This window comes from Schistocerca gregaria, chromosome 6, assembly GCF_023897955.1.
Source record: "Schistocerca gregaria isolate iqSchGreg1 chromosome 6, iqSchGreg1.2, whole genome shotgun sequence".
In the NCBI taxonomy this organism is placed as follows: Eukaryota; Metazoa; Arthropoda; class Insecta; order Orthoptera; family Acrididae; genus Schistocerca; species Schistocerca gregaria.
The window spans coordinates 80,837,788-80,853,073 of record NC_064925.1 but is presented as its reverse complement, the minus strand read 5'-3'; positions in this window follow the sequence as shown (position 1 = coordinate 80,853,073).

Below are 15,286 nucleotides of genomic sequence, written 5' to 3'. Positions count from 1 at the left end.
TGCCGTTTAACTTTATTCGCAAGGGGAGCAAAATCTCGCCTGTTGTTGCCTGAGTTTGAAATACCTTCTATGTGCGGCGGGATGTCATTTCGTCGTCCTGTCTCTCCGTCGCTGGGATTGCTATCCTGGTTTACCGTCCCATGGACGTATATCGATGGGGTACGCTGCTCTCTCTACTAGACGCTGGTGATTGGAAGTGTTTCGTTCAGCGGCAAGTTAGTCTGGGTGCTTTATGTTTGATCTTTAAGTGCATAGTCTTCGAGTGGCACTCCTTAGAGTTTGCCTTGCGCAGTTACATTGGAGTTAATGTTGTCTTGTGGTGTTTCCGCTTTCCGTTAGCGAAGGTTAAGCTTGATTCGGCACTCCGTACGGCGCCTGGCACCTCAGCAGGCGGGCCGGAGCCACCTTCGACACTAAACGGAAGCCTTTGGATTGAGAGGTCTTGTGTTTTGCATATTGTTCATAAATTGTTGTTTTGGTATTAAGTTGGCTGAGGTTTCTTATGGATTTCCCGGCATTTGCTCTGTTGTCCGGCCCGGGCTCGATCTCGTTATATTAAAAGTCGGTCCTTCTTTTTGGCTCAGTACGAGTTTAGTTTACTGCCTGGTGGTTCTGGTTGTACGCCGGGTCGCTGTGGTTGTGTTGCATTTTGTATGGGGCTGTGTGCTGGGAGCCGTGGAGCGCCATTTGTGTGAACTGCTTCACTGGGGAGTACTGATCGGGCCATTGTTGGTTCTCTGCTGTATGATTTTATTATTATTTTATGATTTTATTATTATTTTAAAGTAACATGATCACTTAAATGATTTAATTCTTGTTGCGTTAATTGCAACTCGGGTACTGAGAAATTTAGTAGTGTAATTACGGAAGATTTAATAGTGGCACATGCCCCTTTACCTGTTTCGTAATCTGTTAATTATCGAAAGACTGTAAGCTCATACTCATATGATGCGATTTTCTTAGATTATTGTATTTTTATGTCATGTTATTGTTTTTTAATTTGCTGATCACTGGTGTACTGTTCCAAGTATTAAAATGTTTCAGGTAGTGGAACGCGCCGAACCGCAACGGAGAGAGTAGTTGCGTGCCTTACGTGTCCGTTGTTGGCGCTGCCTGGTGTCCGTTGTTTGTTTTGGTGCACCTGAGTTAAGTATTGTGTTGCCTCCTCTCTTGCGGCCCCGTCATGTTCTTCTCATAAACATTTCCTTCAAGGCGTTTTAGTTAATTTAATGCTAGTATTATTTTAATTTCTTACATTGGTACAATTGTGCGGCCTTCGTTATGCACACTGTTTGTTATAGAGGAGTTGATGTGCCACTGTAATTTCTTAAACTCCATTGTGTGTGCCCTCCGTGATACATATTGTTTGTCATAATAGATTTGAGTATGGCAATTATAATGTCTCATATATCATGATGTGCGTGTGTAATGGTGCAATAAATGGATGATTGTTATTTCTATTTTTTGTGCCCTTCATGCCTCCTTTCTTGTCCCTATTGGTACGCTATCCTTGTAAGTGTTGGTAAGCCACATCAGTTAGGTTTAAGTAGTTCCAAGTTCTAGGGGACTGATGACCTCAGATGTTAACTCCCATAGTGCTCAGAGCCATTTGAACAATCTCATTCCGAGCCCCGGTCCAGCACAAATTTTCAACCTTGACCATGCCCGTAGGCAGCTGAAGTCGTTTTTTTCGAAGTATTAAATAATAGTATAGTTTTCGAGCGGAGAGCCTTATGGAAGCTCAATCTCCAGGTACAAGATAATCTATGTGGGGAATGCAGGATCCGGCAAAATTGTGACCGGAATGAGACTTCCAACAGCCCGAATATTGTGGGTGTGATATGAATCGAACGGATTTTGTGGGCAGGTCATGTAACTGGGACGGATAAAAATCGAAATACATGAATTTCAATACCCGAAGAAGACCACTAGGTAGACCGAATACAAGGTAGCTATGAGGAATTGCTGCAGATCGGGACAGATGGTGATTAGCGGCAGAAGGTGGGAAATTGAATCCAGTGGATGAGTGACCTTGTAGGTGCACGCTGTCCTCTGGGCCTGATCGCGTAAGGTAAGTAAGTAATGAAAAAATACACTGACCGAAAAAATCTCAACACCAAAAAGTAAGTAATGCAGATTAGTGAAATTTCGGGAATACATTTGTGTATGCAACGGATTTACGTGATTAACGTTGTAAGATCAAAGGTTAATGTAAGAGCGAGGTAAGCCATTGCAAATGGGTAATGTAACCGCCAGAATGTTGACTGTAAGCATGGAAACGTCCATGCTTTGTGTTGTATAGTTGTTGGATGTCACCCGGCCGGTGTGGCCGAGCGGTTCTAGGCGCTACAGTCTGGAACCGCGAGACCGCTACGGTCGCAGGTTCGAATCCTGCCTCGAGCATGGAGGTGTGCGATGTCCGTAGGTTAGTTAGGTTTACGTAGTTCTAAGTTCTAGGGGACTGATGACTTCAGAAGTTAAGTCCCAGAGTGCTCAGAGCCAATTTTTTGTTGGATGTCTGTTTGTGGGATGGAGTTTGATGCCTGTTGCTCTTGCTCGCTCAGTACAGGGACGGTTATTGCTGGTTGTGAATGACGCTGGAGATATCATCCGATGATTTTATATATGTGCTTGATTGGAGATACATCTGGTGTCGACACTGTAGAGCATGTTGGGTTACAACAGCTGTATGTGGGCGAGCGTTATCGTGTTAGAAAACAGCACTGGTAGACTAGAGCATGTTGGATTACAACAGCGGTATGTGGCCGAGCGTTATCCTGCTGGAAAAAAAAACACTGGAAGATTAGAGCACGTTGGGTTACTACAGCGGTATGTGGGTCAGCGTTATCATGTTAGAAAACAACACTGGAAGACTGTTCATGAATGGCAGCACAGCCGATCGTATCACCAGACTGTCGTACAGATTTGCATTCAGTGTGCGTCGGATAACCATGACTCCAGGTGTAGGTCCGACGTGTCTAGCATGCAGACAGGTTGGTTGTAGGCCTTCAACTGGCCTTCTAACCAACACACGGCCATCACTGGCACCGATGTAGAACAAGCTTTTACCAGAAAACGCAACCGACTTCCACCCTTTCCCCAATGAGCTCTCGCTTGACACCACTTTGGGGGCAGTGGAAGGCACGGTTCAGGGCGTCTGGCTCGATGCTGTTCTTGAAGTAACTGATTAGTACGTTGTGTCACTTTGGTTCTAGCTTCTTCTCACATTACTACTGCAGATACAGTACGATGCGACAGAGCCACACGCCGAACACAATGGTCCAGAGCCCGGTCTTCTTACGCCCGTAGATTCCTGCGACCACAACTGCCAGCAGTCACGAATAGTGGCTACGTTTCTGTCAAGTGCTTCTGCAATATCGCAGAACGAACATCCAGCTTCTCGCAGCCCTATTAAACGGCTCGTTCAAACGCAATCAGTTGTTGATAATGCCGTCTTTGTCACCTTGAAGACACTCTTGACTAACATCAAGTCATCACGTCCAATCTCAAGGATAACTAAAGTTCATGACCGTTACAGCTCCTGTTTAAAGCAAACCTCATAGTGGCGCTACTTACTCAACTCTTATGCGACTGGTGCGAAATTTCAACAGACATAGTCAGGTGTATAGATACGCCTACCAACTTGGTGTTGCAGTTTTTGTTCCGTCAGTGTGCGCGGAAAAATCCGTAATACGGCGCACAAGGGATGAAAGGGAAAATAAAATATACCAGAGAGCTACAGCCGAAGAAATACCTGTCGCAAACGTAGGATATTTCATCCTCTTAGGGCATATGTAGTGATGTGGGACGGGAAGATGCCCTGTAGGCGTTTGCCCGGGCATTTGCTCAAAGCAGTTTTAAGTGTCCAAAATCTGGACACTTGTAAGAAAGTACTTTTTAAAGTTTTTAATGCTAGAATGTATAATTTACCAATTAAAATAAGGGATGGGACGATATCCCGATATTACAAGTTAATAAAGTTTTACTTTTAAACATGTATATGTCACTCATTGCCTTTATTCCTAAAAACGAAAGAAAAGAAGAGGGGAGCATTTTTTTTACTAGCATTCCAGCAACTGCTTGCATTTACAATGTCCTATTTGTTTTTACCAGTTCTTCAAATCACACACACACACACACACACACACACACACACACACACACACACACACACACACACAAACAAACACAAACACACACACACCGTGTTTAACAGCTGTGTAGTGATAAGCAGGTATAAAAAAGTGTTTCTTGATAGTAAATGTATCCTTACATGTTAAGCTGTTTCAGTGAAAGCAAAAAAGAAAAAGCTCTTTATTGCCAGATGTAGCGACATTTGAGACAGACCATAGTTTTGTGTTCTGCTCCTTTCTTTATCTATCTTCGTGTGACCGCATTGCTGTGAAGATAAAATAAGAACACTAACATAGAAAAGATTTAATAACAAAGAATCGATGCTGAAGACGCTGGTATCGTCCGATTACGATACTTGTCGATTCCTAGAGAACCGGAATTTCTTGAACTCGTGCAATCAGAATCGGCACATGACTCAGTCCTAATTAAGATCTTTAAGGATAAACTTTTCTATTCTAGTATTCTGCAATAGTATAAGGAAAAATAGTACCTACAGCTACCTACTTAATATAAACTATACTTTATTTCAAGAACTACTTTGAAATTTGAGTTTTGTTTTCTTTTTTCATTATGTACTACCCTAAGAACTGACCTCATTAAAAATGTATAGCTATGTTTACAGTCCAGTTTGTTTCCCCTAATAACTGTTCTCTAAATCTCAAGCAGCTTTTTCAGCTTGGTTACACAACCACTACAGAAGCAGTGTAGCAAAACACCTTTTCCCATACAAAATATCAAAAATGGCTCTGAGCACCATGGGACATAACTGCTGAGGTCATTAGTCCCCTATAAATTGGAACTACTTAAACCTAACTAACCTAAGGACATCACAAACATCCATGCCCGAGGCAGGATTCGAACCTGCGACCGTAGCGGTCGCGCGGTTCCAGACTGTAGCGCCTAGAACCGCTCTACAAAATACCAGTTTAAATGTTTTTAATAAGCGATGCTTATCAGTTCAGCTTGAAAATGCATAAATGCCAGGGCATTTATAAATTCTGGGCATTTGCCCATGAATTTATCCTGGGCATTTACCTCAACTTATAAATGCCTAGGCATTTTGTATCAGTAGATATGTGTGACGTAAATGCGTGTTGTCAAGTACCTGAAGTATTTTACAGTCAGGAACATTTTGAAATTATCGATATGATTGTCTAAGGGCTTACATATCGAATACTTGACCCACCTGGCATCAAGAAACAGGTTTCTTTGGAAAGACTGTCGTTTGGAGAAAAAAGGACATTGAGAGGTTGACAAACATCAACCAGTTGCAAAACAAAGGTTTATTAGCCATTGAGCTATGTTTCGATATTTCTAAAAATACCTCCTTCAGAAGGAGTCGGCCTTCTGAAGAAGATATTTTTAGAAATATCGAAACCTAGGTCAAGGGCTAATAAACCTTTGTTTTCCAGGAGGTTGACTGATTTCTTTCAACCTCTTCAAATTTACACAGTTGCTGTTTCGCAGTCATGTTTAAGATTTTGTAAAAAGGACACGATGTGGTAGCTCCATACTCGGAGATCGACGTTCAGTCTTTGAAAACAAACAATGGTTCAAATGGCTCTAAGCACTATGGGACTTGACATCTGAGGTCATCAGTCCCTTAGAACTTAGAACTACTTAACCCTAACTAACCTAAGGACATCACATACATCCGTGCCCGAGGCAGGATTCGAACCTGCGATCGTAGCAGCAGTGCGGCTCCGGACTGAAGCGCCTAGAATCGCTCGGCCGCAGCGGCCCTTTGAAAACACAACTCGAACTCCTGCATCTACAATACAACGTAAAATACCGAAAGATACAAAAGATGTTTTGGTTATTACAAAAAAAGAAGTTCGAGAATTATTTGCTAATGTTGAAGCTTAGTTAGATGTAAAACAGAACTTAATTTTACTGGCCTACGACGACTGAAGAATTATCTGCGTTCGATAGCTACACAGCACAGGCTCAGTCACATAGCAGTTTGTATTGTGTACAACTTTATGTTGGATCATGTAGACTTAAGAAGTATTGCTTGAATATCTATAACCAAATTTCACAGAAACGAGGAAATGTATTTGGATCACTATAGGTCAAATTTTGTAAGATTATTTTACCGTATGCTCTTGACATAGTACTTACTTAGGATGCAGGCTTCCTCGATGATAAAATCTTCTCGGGTTGACAGGCAAGTCAATGCGAGGCACTGACTTGGCTGTCAACCAGAGGTGATTTTATCATGCTTAGTTATTCCTTCTGAGTTTTTAACTACTTACATTTTTATGCCTGTTTTTCATAGTTACCCCTTTGTCTTTTTATATGGATTTTTAATGTAAAAAAACCAAATGAAATCGTGTGTGTAATAAACTGTTTCCTTATATTTCCAATAAAAATCAAGCAGTGTTTAATTTGGAGAACTACTCTATTTGAAATAGTTTCCACACTTGTTTATCACATAATACATAATAATCGCAGACACATCTGTCGATAAATTTCAATGACAATATTATATATTTTTTTTATACTCGGTAATCGCAAAGTACCTTTCAATCCGGGCTCAGACTGACACGCTTTAGAAGTCTTAAGTGCCATTGAAATATGTGGTCTGAGGTATGCAAAATGCTTCAGAAAGTGGATTTAGATAGTAATTCTTTCAACTTTTTCCAAGGGAATCTCTCGGTAGGCTTCTTGTGATGTGTACTCTATGCTGTTGACACCTATGGTACAACTCGACGAAGGATTTCTGGTAAACTCAGTTGTTATTTCTGGAACCTCCAATATCGGTAGCTACGGACATTTTCTACTAAAAATGTCACGAAGACGTCAAACACAATCTGTTTGTCGCTACTTTTTAACGGTTATCCGCACCTATGTTCCATTACAGAACACTAAGCAACATTACACATTACAACAGCACATACGAAGGACATCACAACTGGCAGGATAGTTTGAAGAGATTTGAAGCCAGAACTACACGAGTTGAAGATGTAACACTGATTTGCCCTCGGGGAGGTAAGGGACACTGCCCACACAGAAGAGTAGCGAGCTGCCTATCACTCAGGCGCAACGCAGTTTCTCCACAGAGGGCAGCTACGGCAAGGACAGTGTTACGCACCCGCCTTACATCACACAGTTACCACGTGGAGATCCATGCGCCAGAGGTCAGTACAAGGAGACACGTGGCGCCACTCAGCAGGCAATACCTCAGGACAATCGGCAGACGATTGTCAGACAGTATCAGCATTGCCTCAGGACTTATCTACAGTCGCTGCCAAGAAGAGACAAGCTCGACATTATGCAAGAGATGTTAGTCATCGTTCACTGTATTTAGGACTATACCAGTGTTAGATAAGTGCAACTGAATGTTGAAGTATATTGCCACACACAATCTTTATGCTCCACATAAGTATCGTAAAACATCTATTAAATTGTTGCTAATCTGTGTTGCTATCAGCTCTTACCACAACTGTTGCCTAACTCTATCCGGCTCTTTGACGTGACTGTACTTTGCTGCTTGAAAGCAAGCCACCTCATAAGAGCAACTACGAAGGTGAGTCAAATGAAAACCTTAAATCTGTAATAAGAAATCGAAATTTCCCCCCGTTATCCTGTAAGTTGGTAAGCGTGCTACAAACAGCGTGCAGAATGGCATGTAGGTGGCAGCATAGTGCAGATGCACACATACCGTCGCAGTATCAGTATAAAGATGGCCGCTCCACTTGCGACTTGGAGCAGGGAAGAACAGCGTCCTGTTATTCGGTTTTTGCGTAGTGAACGTGTGAAACCTAATGAAATTCATCGACAAATGAAGGTTCAGTACCGTGATGCATGTTCGTCCCAGCAGAAAGTCTACGAATGGAATACGGAGTTCGCAAATGGTGTGACTTCAATGGAAGATGCTCCTCGTCCAAGTCAGGCACAACGAGTTGTGACTCCGCAGAACATTGCAGCAGTTGAAGCCATAGTGAAGGAAAACCACCGAATGACACTGAATGACATTGCAGCATGTTTACAGATTAGTCATGTGTCAGCACACCACATTGTGCATGATCTGCTTCAGTTTTACATAGTGTCTGCAAGATGGGTGCCACGGCAGCTGACTTCTGAAATGAGAGAACGACGTGTTGATGGTTGTGAGGAAATTCTTCGGCACTTTGAACGAGATGGTGACGGCTTCCTTGTAAGAATCGTTACTGGGGAGGAAACCTGGGTTCACTTCTACCAACCGGAAACGAAGAGAGCGAGCAACCCAGACCTTGTCCCAAGTGATTTCCATATGTTTGTACCACTCAAAGACGCAATGGGAGGAAAGAAGTTCCGTTCTGATGAAGATGTAAGCCACGCGTTGCATGAGTGGTTGTGCGGACTACCAAAAGAATTTTTTTCTAAAGGAATTTATGCCCTTTGTAATCGCTGGACGACTTTCATTGAGCGTGGGGGAGATTATGTTGAAAAGTGATACAGCTTTGTACCAGTTCTGCACAATAAATAATATTTTTAAAAAATATTTAAGGATTTGACTCACACTCGTACTTTAGTGGTACTGGGTGCATTTGGCGAATACAACAAATACTTGGTGAAGACTTACAATACTTCACCGTGACTCACTGTGTCGTTCACGATAGAATAACAACGAAATAACTGCTACACAAGTAGGGCCTAATTCCAGTGGCGTCACAGCATCCGGCACGGGCGCACAACGGCCGACGTTTGTTTTCAATTACGTATCTTTACAGTCTGAAAATCAGACCGCTGACTACCAATATGAGCCGCACATGCTTAGAAGCCCTGCGGATACTGTGAAAACGTGCCCTACGAGAAATACGGGGCCTGCAACGAACTAGTGACGTCACTCTAGTCGCCTTGTCCGCTAGACTTTGTGATCGCTTAACTTTGGGCTCAGCCCACAGAAAATCAATATATCAATGTAACGGACTGCACAAAATGTCTTTACTTTGTCATAGGCTACCGAGAGCCTGCATAAACACTCAGATAAGAATTATTAAAGTCGTCTGAATTAGTTACTCCCTCCCCACTGGAAACGGCTGCAGTGTCACGTGCTGTGGCGTATGCGCCTTTCTCGTGTGCCTTACTGTTAGTGAAACCGATCAGTGGCGAGAGCAGTGCAGCACTTGGTTGTCCCCGGCAGATATTGAAGTCTTTTAGTAACGAACAAGAAACTCTCAAGTGCCAAAGAAAGCGGTATAGGCATGCATATTGAAATACAGAGATATATAAACAGGCAGAAGTCGGCGCTGCAGTCGGCAACGCCTTTGTACAACAAGTGTCTGGGGCAGATGTTAGATCGGTTACTGGTGCTACAATAGCAGTTTATCTAGATTGAACGTGATGTTATAGTTGGCGCATGAGCAGTGAGACGAAGCATCTCCGAGGTATCAATGAAGTAGGGGTTTTCCAATACGACCATTCCACTGGTGTACCGTCAATATCAGGTATCCGGTAAAACAGCAAATATCCGACATCTCTGGGGCCGGAAAAAGATGCTGCAAGACTGGGACCTACAACAACTGAAATGAACTGTTCAACGCGACTGAAGTGCAACCCTTCTGCAAATTGCTGCAGATTTCAATGCTGGGCCATCAACGAGTGTCAGTGTCCAACATGTGTGAGACTGGTTCTGATCTATCTTCCTACCACAGTTGCGCAAGGATGCTCTCTGAGTGTTTTAGAAATTTGGTGTTTAATCTATGGCCTGCAAGGTAGGAAGACACCATCTCACACATGAGAGTTCATAAAAATGCAGCAATACGAACAGTGAAGTAATCAGACAATGATCTCAATGTATACAAATGGGACCAAAGATATTAATTACGCTAAGATGTACAATGAAAGTACCCAAAACTGAATGGGGTTCGGTAACGAGCAATCAAAAAGAAGTACAAAATTAAAGCAATACATAGCTCTTCAGTGGCTGATTAGTCCTTTTCGTCAGATCGGACATCTACATCTACATCCATACTCCGCAAGCCACCTGACTGTGTGTGGTGGAGGGTACATTGATTACCTCTATCGGTTCTCCCTTCTATTCCAGTCTCGTATTGTTCGTGGAAATAAAGATTGTCGGTATGCCTCTGTGTGGGCTCTAGTCTCTGATTTTATCCCCATGGTCTCTTCGCGAGATATACGTAGGAGGGAGCAATATACTGCTTGACTCCTCGGTGAAGGTATGTTCTCGAAACTTCAACAAAAGCTCGTACCGAGCTACTGAGCGTCTCTCTTGAAGAGTCTTCCACTGGAGTTTATCTATCATCTCCGTAACGCTTTCGCGATTACTAAATGATCCTGTAACGAAACGCGCTGCTCTCCGTTGGATCTTCTGTATCTCTTCTATCAATCATATATGGTACCGATCCCACACCGGTGAGCAGTATTCAAGCAGTGGGTGAACAAGTGCACTATAACCCTTCTTCCTTTGTTTTCGGACTGCATTTCCTTACGATTCTTCCAATGAATCTCAATTTGGCATCTGCTTTACCGATGAATAATTTTATACGTTCATTCCATTTTAAATCACTCCTAAAGCCTACTCCCATATAATTTATGGAATTAACTGCTCCCAGTTACTGACCTGCTATATTGTAGATAAATGATAAAGGATCTTTCTTTCTATGTATTCGTAGCACCTTACACTTGTCTATATTCAGATTCAATTGCCATTCCTTGCACCATGCGTCAATTCGTTGCAAATTATCCTGCATTTCAGTACAATTTTCCATTGTTGCAATCTCTCGATATAATACAGTATCATCCGCAAAAAGCCTCAGTGAACTCCCGAAGTTATCCACAAGGTCATTTATGTATATTGTGAATAGCAACGGTCCGACGACACTCGCCTGAGGCATACCTGAAATCACTCTTACTTCGGAAGACTTCTCTCCATTGAGAATGACATGCTGCGTTCTGTTATCTAGAAACTCTTCAGTCCAATCGCACAGTTGGTCTGATAGTCCATATGATCTTACTTTGTTCATTAAACGACTGTGTGGAACTGTATCAAACACCTTGCGGAAGTCAAGAAACGTGGCATCTACCTGGGAACCTATGTCTATGGCCCTCTGAGTCTCGTGAACGAATAGCATGAGCTAGGTTTCACACGATCGTCTTTTTCGAAACCCATGCTGATTCCTACAGAGTAGATTTCTAGTCTCCAGAAAAGTCATTATACTCGAACCTAATACGTGTTCCTAAATTCTACAACTGATCCAGCGTTCCTGCTTCAATTAAGCCCGACAGTCGTGGATATGCTTAACTACAGGTCATGGTTGAATGTAAAAAAAGTAGGAGAGACAGAGACGACCGCAGTTCCAAGTGTCAGTTGAATATCACTTGCTGGCGTAGCGTGTGATTAGCTTGCGTCGGCGGCGGCAGTGGCGGCTGTCGGCGCGAGTTGTGAACCTGAGATTCTATTCTAAACCTCTGTCGATTGTTAAACAGGAGTCCGATAAATTTCCTAAGTCTTCGGTGAAACCAAGACTCCTAGTTATTTCCAAGCACAGCCAACTGTCATGGTACACGCTTTTTGGCTGGAATAGCACGTACTTCGTTGCCCTCAAATCGCTCGCAAGCGGTAACTGTCAGCGCTCGGAGCTGTACTCCGTAATAGCAGACTTTGCAGTTTAACTCCTTACGAGTTAAGACAAGGCGGTGAACAAGTGTTTACATAAGGACTCTAGCAATCGTCTCAGCACTGCGAGAGTCGCCTTGCTCAAACACTCGACGATTTCTGCAAGAGGACCAATTACCCTGTCCACAATTTGCCTATATCAAAGCTTGTGGCCAAACGTTTTCTTTCTGGCCAATCAGAGCGTTCGTACTTCGTTATAACACCACCCACTAGAGCTTTTGTAGCCTGTCACAGGCATTGTTTCTTTTACAGGATAGAGTTTAACTTCTGCTAGGTAATACTGAGATAAAGAGCTTTTTCCTGCATGCGAGTTTTTAACGCAGTTGGCTACAATGATTCACCTATGTTTTGTGTTGGGTTTCTCCGGACGTTTTATCTCCGGACGTTCTGTCTGGCATCTCCCGCCGTTTTTCTGTAGAAACCCTTTCCAAAGGGTCATCGTTAAAAGCAAGGACAACGGCGGCTTTTGGCGTTGGCCTACGCTAGCTGCCCTGTGGCGAAAGATGTCGGCCTACATGGGATGGGCATTGCCTTCGTAAAATTCTCTTTCTGTCAGAACTGAGGCTCGTAGCTCAGGTCGGGGAAATTACTTGCATGCAATTACTAGTGTGAGTGTTACTGGTGTATATTCATGAAATGCTGGCTTATTTATTACATCAGCATTTTAATAATATTCGTTGATTTTCACGTAACTATCTCGTGTCACATATCAAGTTAACTGGAATTGTTTTAGGAATTCAATGTAAGGTTTGTTATTTGTTTGAGGCCTTACAAGCATGTGAACCATTCAACGAAACTTCATCGATATGGGCTTTTGGAGCCGAAGGCCTACTCGTTCACCCTTGATGACTGCACTACACAAGGCTTTACGGCTTGCTTGGGCCCGACAACACCAACATTGGAATGTTGATGACGGGAGATTGTTCCCCGATCAGATGAATCTCGTTTCAAATTGTACCGAGCGGATGGAGGTGTACAGGTATAGAGACAATCTCATGAATCCATGGACCTTGCATGACAGCAGGGGAGCGTTCAAGTTGGTGGAAGATCTGTAATGGTGTGGGGCGTGTGCAGCTGGAATGTACATTCCGACAGACTTTAGCAATTCCAGTAGGACAATGCGACACCCCCACAAGTCCAGAATTGCTACAGAGTGGTTCCAGAAACGCTCTTCTGAGTTTAAACACTTCGCTGACCACCAAACTCACCAGGCATAAACATTATCGAGTTTTAGTTACTGTAATCGTAAATTCAGCAGATTGTAGCGCAGTCGTTAGGCGTTTGTACAGGTTAGTTGATACATTCTTTGCGTGTTTCGCTTGCGTTATCTAGGCACGGACTCGTGTTTCATTAACTGTTGTTCAACATCGATTAGAATGGACAGGGACTGCGATTGCTGTGTTCGGATGAGGGCTGACTTGGCATCCCTTCGCTCACAGCTGCAATCGGCGCTGACTTCGGTCGCGCAGCTTGAGGCTGTTGCCAATGGGCACCACTGTGGGGAGCCGGACTTGGGTATCACGGGGATGTCAACCTCGTCCCGTCTGTCCCCAGATCGGTCTGCCGCTGTGGTTGCCCCGGCTGCTGCCCGCAGTGGGTCTGAGCCCTCGCCTGTGGTTGATTGGGAGGTCGTTCCAAGGCGTGGCAGGCAGCGAAAGGCGTCCCCGGAGGCTGATCAGAAAGCCTCCCCGGTGCGACTGACAAACCGGTTTCAGGCACTGTCTCTGGCTGAGCCAGATGCAGCTGCCTGCCCTGTTTCAGAGGATCATTCTCAGCCTTCAAGGTCCGGGCAATCGCAGAGGGTGGGCTTACTGGTAGTTGGGAGCTCCAATGTTAGGCGCGTAATGGGGCCCCTTAGGGATACGGCGGCTAAGGAGGGGAAGAAATCCAGTGTGCACTCCGTGTGCATTCCGGGAGGAGTCATTCCTGATGTGGAAAGGGTCCTTCCGGATGCCATAAAGAGCACAGGGTGCAGCCAGCTGCAGGTGGTGGCACATGTCGGCACTAATGACGTGTGTCGCTTTGGATCTGAGGAAATTCTCTCTGGATTCCAGCGGCTATCTGATTTGGTGAAGGCTGCCGGTCTTGCTTACGAGATGAAGGCAGAGCTCACCATCTGCAGCATCGTTGACAGAACCGACTGCGAACCTTTGGTGCAGAGGCGGGTGGAGGGTCTGAATCAGAGGCTCAGACGGTTTTGCGACCGTATTGGCTGCCGATTCCTTGACTTGCGCCATAGGATGGTGGGGTTTCGGTTTCCGCTGAATAGGTCAGGAGTTCACTACACTCAGCTGGCGGCTACACGGGTAGCGGAGGCTGTGTGGCGTGGACTGGGCGGTTTTTTAGGTTAGAAGGCCTCGGGAAAGTGCGGGATGGGCTGCAATGTCAAAGGGTGCTTGGCAATTACAGGACGTGCTTGGATCAAGGAACAGTCGGAATTATAGTTGTAAATTGTTGTAGTTGCACTGGAAAAGTCCCTGAGCTTCAAGCGATAATAGAAAGCACAGAAGCTGATATCGTTATGGGTACAGAAAGCTGGCTAAAGCCTGAAATAAGTTCTGCAGAAATTTTTACGAAGTCTCAGACGATGTTCAGGAAAGATAGATTAGGCAGAATTGGTGGTGGAGTGTTTCTGTCTGTCAGTAGTGGTTTATCTTGTAGTGAAGTCGAAGTAGATACTCCGTGCGAATTGGTATGGGTGGAGGTTATACTTAACAGCCGATTTAAGTTAATAATTGGCTCCTTCTACCGACCCCCAGACTCCGATGATACAGTTGCGGAACAGTTCAGAGAAAATCTGAGTCTCGTAACAAATAAATACCCCACTCATACGGTTATAGTTGGTGGGGACTTCAACATACCCTCGGTATGTTGGCAAAAATACTTGTTCAAAACCGGTGGTAGGCAGAAAACGTCTTCCGAGATTGTCCTAAATGCTTTCTCCGAAAATTATTTCGAGCAGTTAGTCCACGAACCCACGCGAATTGTAAATGGTTGCGAAAACACACTTGACCTCTTAGCCACAAACAATCCAGAGCTGATAGCGAGCATCATGACTGATACAGGGATTAGTGATCACAAGGTCGTTGTAGCTAGGCTCAATACCATTTCTTCCAAATCCATCAGAAACAAACGCAAAATATTTTTATTTAAAAAAGCGGATAAAGTGTCACTAGAAGCCTTCCTAAAAGACAATTTTCATTCCTTCCGAACTGACTATGCGAATGTAGACGAGATGTGGCACAAATTCAAAGATATAGTAGCAACAGCAATTGAGATATTCATACCTCATAACTTGGTAAGAGATGGAACAGATCCCCCGTAGTACACAAAAAAGGTCCGAACGCTGTTGCAGAGGCAACGGAAAAAGCATGCGAAGTTCAGAAGAACGCGAAATCCCGAAGATGGGCTAAAACTTACAGACGCGCGAAATTTGGCACGTACTTCGATGCGAGATGCCTTTAATAGGTTCCACAACGAAACATTGTCTCGAAATTTGGTAGAAAATCCGAAGAAATTCTGGTCGTA